The sequence below is a fragment of the Rhea pennata genome, chromosome 6, assembly GCF_028389875.1.
Source record: "Rhea pennata isolate bPtePen1 chromosome 6, bPtePen1.pri, whole genome shotgun sequence".
NCBI classification, from domain to species: Eukaryota; Metazoa; Chordata; class Aves; order Rheiformes; family Rheidae; genus Rhea; species Rhea pennata.
Window position 1 is genome coordinate 11037729 of NC_084668.1, and position 6151 is coordinate 11043879.

At 55.2% G+C, this 6151-nt stretch overlaps 1 long non-coding RNA gene across 1 annotated transcript; it reads right to left on the reverse strand.

Annotated features, from left to right (window-relative positions):
• Positions 1-398: 398 nt before the first annotated feature.
• LOC134142083 (uncharacterized) lies at positions 399-4002 on the reverse strand. The gene is made up of 2 exons (XR_009958788.1): positions 3937-4002; positions 399-2678 (listed from the first exon to the last, which is right to left on the reverse strand). It is a non-coding gene; the product is annotated as an uncharacterized LOC134142083 (long non-coding RNA).
• Between the last annotated feature and the right edge of the window lie 2149 nt (positions 4003-6151).

The window sequence follows — 6151 nt, forward strand, 5'->3', positions numbered from 1 at the left end:
ATATGCATCTGGGATGCCTGGGACTGAACACGAGGCATCTCTAAGAAATAGTCTTAAGACGTGTATTTTTGCGTGAATACCCGCAGGACGGTCCCGGCTTTGCTGCCCCTCTCTCGGGTGACAGCCTGGTGCCGTGCGGATGGCTGCGGAGTCGCTTTGAGAAACGAGGTGGTAAAGACGTGCACCTGTAACTTTATCGGATCCAACTGCTGCTCGTAAACTTTGGCACGGGCTTGTCTGGGGGGGCTTAACAGCGCTGCTGTGCAGTGTTTTGCTCAGCTCTGAAATGGCTGGGTTTTTCTTAAGGCTATCCAAGCCAGAGCTTGGCTCAATAGGATCTTAAAATAAATAAATCCTAAATTCAGGCTTGCTTCTCACGAGACAGATTTAAACGGATCAATTTTTCCAGAAAATACAGGTTTTATTTCCATTGACAGGATTCAAAATGCAACATTTTTGACCAGGGAGCGTCTGATCGTTTTAATTTGTTGTGCGTTTTTCTGTGAGGGATGAGAAGAGTTCACAAGATCCGTATCCATCCTGACCGCCAAATGCCAAGGATCTGGAAGAAGCTGCTTCGAGGGGAGCTACAAGCCAACCATTACTTGTAAAAATAAATCAGTGAAACGGCTCCCCTGCCCTTTTCGAGAAAAATGTTCAGGTGCTAAGTGCCTTTTGGATGATTGGGCTCCATTAATGTATAGCTTGCAACCTAAAGAGGACGTGGTGAAGGTAATTAATTACTCGGTTAGGAACTATCTGTCCACTTTGGAAACTCAGGACTTTTAATAACAAATTCCAGGAGGAGAAAATATTCACTTTGTACCTTAATTCATCATCAGCTTAAAACTCGTCTGAGGTTTATGAGCCTGATCCAAGTTTTGGACAGATCTGGGCCGAGTTTCAAGTGAACTGCAGGAGTTTTGTGATATTGGCTGGAACTGTGAAAGGTTCCTATATAACTGAAGAAAAAGTGACCAATAAATTTATTCCTTTCAAAGTGTTACAGAAATGCCTCTTCTGCAGAAACTCCTCTGTTTTTCAGTGATTTCAGACCGAAACAATGCAAAACCTGGCAATTTCGGTTGTAGTTCTCCAATCCCTCTGATTGGAGTATGGAAATGAAGGTAAAGTAAAAACAAATTACATTTTTCCTCCTCCAAATCAGGGTGATGGATGGAATTCAATTAATTAGCATAAAATATCAATCATGTTTTATACCAATATATTAGACACAGAGGCTTCCTGTGTTGCTGGATTTTTTTTTTAACTTCTTCCTGTATCGAACGTGCTGATTGCTTTCAAATGAAAGCACTAAATGTAGCTGATGCATAATTTTGGGAGACTTTGCAGGTCGCAGCCTCTTCCGGCAGCATATTATTTTATTTTACATCAGACATTATTTTACATCAGGGCATACCTGGTCCATTTGACTCTTCAAGCATGCGGTAACATTTAAACCACCTTTTAGTTGCACATTCCTAAAAACGAGGGGGAAGCGGCCTCAGCCTTTAGGTCTCCTCTGCCCTGTAACGATTATTTCGGGACGCGCCAGCGAAGCGTGCAGTGAAGCAGTGACGCCACGGGGATAAACAGCTCCAGAACCGTGCGGCAAAAACCCGGGCGCCCGGTGGCCTTGGCTGCGCTTTCACGCTCACACAAGCATCTAGCAGCCACCTTCACCCTTGCAGGAGCTCGTCTCTGTTAATTTTCCTCTGGCTTTTAAGCCTTTGAATTACGCTTGCTTGGTGCTTCCTAACTTCCCTCTGCAACCCCTGGAGATAGAAATTCACTTTAAGAAAGAAAGAAAAAAAAAAGGCAATTTTCCCCCCTGTGTTTTCATGTGATGTCTGGAGCTGAGGCTTAAAAATATAAAAGCTCCTCATAAATTAACTTCTTCAGTGCAGCAAATATTCCTTACTGAACTAGTGAGGGCAGAAAGAAAATAACATGCTAGAAAAACATAGCAGCTTTGAATTTACAGCTCCGAAACCTGGATAAATCGGGCACCTGGTGGGGAAAGGGGCTGCATTTGGGAAGTAAGAAACTGCCTGAATGTTGGTGTTTCCTTTCCAGGTGCTCGTGAATAAAACGCTGTTCAGGCTTGGTACCAGAAAGGAGAGGAGAGACACATTTTCCTTACGGTAAATCCTTGTTTAAATGCAGTCGCTCCCCTTGCAGCACCTTTGCCCCAGCTCGAGAGCAGCCGCCGGCCGCCGCGCTGCTGCTTCGACGGCCCCGGAGGCTGCGAGGGGCGAATCCCGGAGCCTCGCTCGGAGCCCGGGTCACATCCCACGACACAGCCCGTCCTCGGCCTGCCCACCCTCGTGTTTTTGCACCTATATTCAGCTTAACCAGGACGTGGCGAGTTCGAGGGCAGCGCGGCCGCCGCAGCGCGTCTCTGAGCCTTCGGTTCAGCAGCGCGGCGTCCAGCGGCTCTTGCAGCTTTCTTACGCTTCGTGGTGGGAGTCTTGGGAGAGGGGCTTAGCTGCCCGCCGGGAAGGCCGTGCTCCGGGCCTGCCGCCGTCGCTGCCTTCGGAGCCGGTGGCAAAGCACAGCGGGTCGCGGCGGAGGCACGGGGGGACGGGGACGTTCGACACCGCCAGCGCTCCTCGTGGCTGTTCTCTCGGTAACGTTTATTTTGCCTGCGCGTGCTGCTGATTTTGTTCTCCGTGTGCCTGTCGAGTGAAACGGTAGGAGCAGTTTATTGACGCTTTTTGGTAAAGCATTCGGTGTCGTGCTTCCTGCTTGGTGGATTTACAGCTTCGGAGGATGCAGTAAGAGTGGCAAGCTGCTTCCCTTACAAACTCAGGGAAAGTCCCTTGGAAGAGGCGTCGGGATCGGAGGAGGGGATCGGAGCCCCTGACTCGGCACCGTGGCCCTGCAGCCGGGTTCAGTTTGAGACGAAGTGGACACAAGAGCCCAGCTTCGAGCTATGTCTGTTTTGTGCCAGGGCTGGGTTTAGCTTTTATTTGCCTCAAGCAGTCCTGCTGACATACTGTAGACCTCGGACAAATATTTTTGCCCCTACTTCCTCACTTGTATCGTATAGTTAAAATATGTAATAAAGTGTAGCATTTGTTCGTTAGTAATGACTTTCATTCCAGGGACTGACAGAAACTTCCTGAAGAATCCTAATTAATGCTGGTGTGATTTATTACCTTAGGGATGGGAGACATGGAGTCCAATGTTTTGTGTATAAAGATACCATCAAGTATTGGAGCTACTGCTCTATCTCCCCATGCCATCTCCCAAAATATCAAAATACTTTGCAGCTCTTAATACGAGCTTTAACTCAATCCCACGATGCCATATTACTTCGCTGAATTTTGGCATTTCTAAGTGATGAGAATGCTTTCTTTTACATGTCCTATTCCATAAAGATTGAAAAAATAAATTGGCATAGGCTGAAGGAGCCAGAAGATGCCCTGAGCAGATCCTGCATGAGTAGCTAAACCCAGGCCAACTTGCCTGTGCGTGCTCATCAATGCCATCTTTCGGGTGCAAAGAGGCCTTCTAGGGCTTGTCGGTGTTCATCAGGCTGTTGGCTACTTGCTTTTGGTTAAGTGAACCTCTGAAATAAGGTGCATGTGGACCAGATCGGTGTTTTGTCCAAAGCTGCAGCTACAGATATCTAGACAGTCCTGGATTTGTTGCATTGCAAAGCACCGTTACGAAACACGGCTTCTGCCCGGGTGCCTTCAGCTTGTGGAAATTAAACCTGATGGGGAAATAGCTCGAGGGAAGGGCGACGGGTGTGCGAGTGCCACATCGGGAGGAGGCAGCCCGCGCGAGGAGGTTTGTGTGCTCGGAGAGCCGGCGCTCGGCAGGGACGGCCGGGGCGAGCGCAGCCTTGCTGCTGCTCTGTGCGCTCGCTCCCAGCGCGAGGGCGAAGTTATGACGGTAATTTTAGAACAATCAAGGGAAATCCTTTACCTCGCACGCAGCCAGCCTGTGAAATTCGCCACTGCAAGAAGCTGCAGCCCGAAATGCTGCTGCTGCTGGAATTTAAAGCGGAGAGAGGGTTAGCTTTATAAGCAATAAAAGATTTGAAGTGATTTGGCGAGGGCTTGATCTTGCCAGAAGGCAGCCTCAACGGGGATTAAGTTTGGGGCTACCTAATGCTCACCGTGCTCATCTGGAAAGAAACTTTCCAGTCTTGCAGAGCGTTGCACAACCCAGGCAGGATTTCGTCTGCTTCGGGAGCTGTTTGCTCGCAGCCAGCTACATGGGATCGGACCCGACCGATCGCCGCCTTCCTGCGGCACGCGACCGCCGCCGTTGCGCTGTAACTCAAACGCAGCCCCAGCCGCGCAGTAACGGGGCTCGCCTGCCTTCAGAAACCCGTGGGGCCCTGGAGGGGCCGGGCTGGGGCGGCGTGCGGGACCGAGTTGTTGCTCTTCTGCCCCGGTGCCGCGGAGGTGAAGCTTAACGCTGAGGGTGAATAGCTCTGCCCTTCGCGGCGGTCCCTCCCGGCGCGGCAGAGCACTGGGTGGCAATGCTCGGCGTAACCTCGGCGGGTCGCTGCCCCCGCCGGCGGGCGGCCGGGCCCGGGGCCGGCTCCGCGCGGCTCCGCGCCCCCCGCCGCGGGGCAGGGCGCGGGCTGCGGCCGGGCCCGGGGGGCGGCGGGGGAGGGAGGCGGCGGGCGGGGGGTCCTGCTTGCGCGGCGGGGTCTAGCTGGAAGATAAAAGCAGTTGTTCGGGTCGGGGGTGGGAAAGGGGTGGGGGGAGAGGGAGGGGAGCAGCGACGCGCGCTGCCCGCGGGCGCTCCGCCGGCCGGCGCGGAGGGGCGCGGGGGGGCGGCCGGGCCGCGCCGCGCCGGGCCGGGCCGGGCCGGGCCGCGGCTCCGGTGATGTCAGGCTCGAGGAGGAGCCTGGGCCGCCTCTGCCCTTTTACTTTCGGGCGCCGGCACTTGGCCGCAGGCTGCCGCCGCCGCTCGCGGGGCGCCGCCGCCCGCCGCTATGGGCACCCCGCGCTCCTAGGGCCGGGGCGGCCGCTGCGGCTCCGGCTCCGGCTGCGGCTCCTGCCCCGGCGCCGCCCCGGGGGGGCCGGGGGGAATTCGCGGAGCCCTCGCTGATCGCCCCCGCGCCATGCCGGCAGCCCGCGCCCTGCTCCTGCTCCTGCTGCTGCTGCTGCCGCCGGGGCTGCCGCTGGCCCGGCCGGCCGGCTCGCCGCCCGCCGCCGCCCCCCGCCGCCCGCCGCCGCCGCCGCCCGCCCGCCGCCGCCCCGGCTCGCCGCCCGCCGCCGGAGCCGCCGGTGAGTGCTCGGCGGGGCCGCGCCGGGCGCTGCGCGGGGCCGGGGGGCGGCTGCGCGGGGCGCTGCGCGGGGCGCTGCCGGCGGGGAGCGGTCGCGGCCCGCGCGGGAGCCGCCGCAGCGCCGGGGCGCGGAGCAGCCTCCGGGCGGCGCGAGGCCGCGGTGACGGCCCGGCGCCTGCCTGCGCCTCGCCTCGCCTCGCCTCGCGCGGAGCCGCCGGCAGCCGCGCGCGGGGACAGGCGCCGGCGGGCGGCCGCGGCCGCCCTCTGTGCCCCGCCGTCACCCGTCCAGCCGCGGCTCTCCTTGCACGCCCCCTCTGCGATAGCATCTCCAGGAGCAAAGACCGGTCTGGTGCTTTAGAAATAACCGCGAGTTTGGTTTCAGTGCAGGCAGCTAGAGGATAGACCGTGTTTTCCATAGAACAAATGGAGCTAATATTAATTACCAGCCAGTAACGAATTTACTTATTTTCCAAAGAAGACAACATTGCTCTAAGGATGACTAATTCTCATGCATTGAAAAGCTGGTGCCGGATTTCTGTAGGTGATGTAAAGAAATCCTGTACGTGAAAATGTAGCTTTACAGATTTTAAGTCTGGAAGTGATGACGTTTACACCTGATCCCCTGCCTGGAAGGGACCACAGAATTTCATCTTTTGATTTCTAATGTGACGAGAATTTCACGCTTTGCTTTTCAGGGTCAAAATTACTTTCACACAGCTGTACAATTTTAGGAAATGCGACAAAACTACTTTTATAACATTTTAGTTTTTTTCACGTACCCAAGGTACGCCTTTGTAAGATGTATCCGCGTGAAACAAAATGCGCATTTGGGCGCAGCGTTAGGATGTACCCTGCAATGGATTGGAAAGCTCTTACCAGGGTTTGTGTGGGAATTGC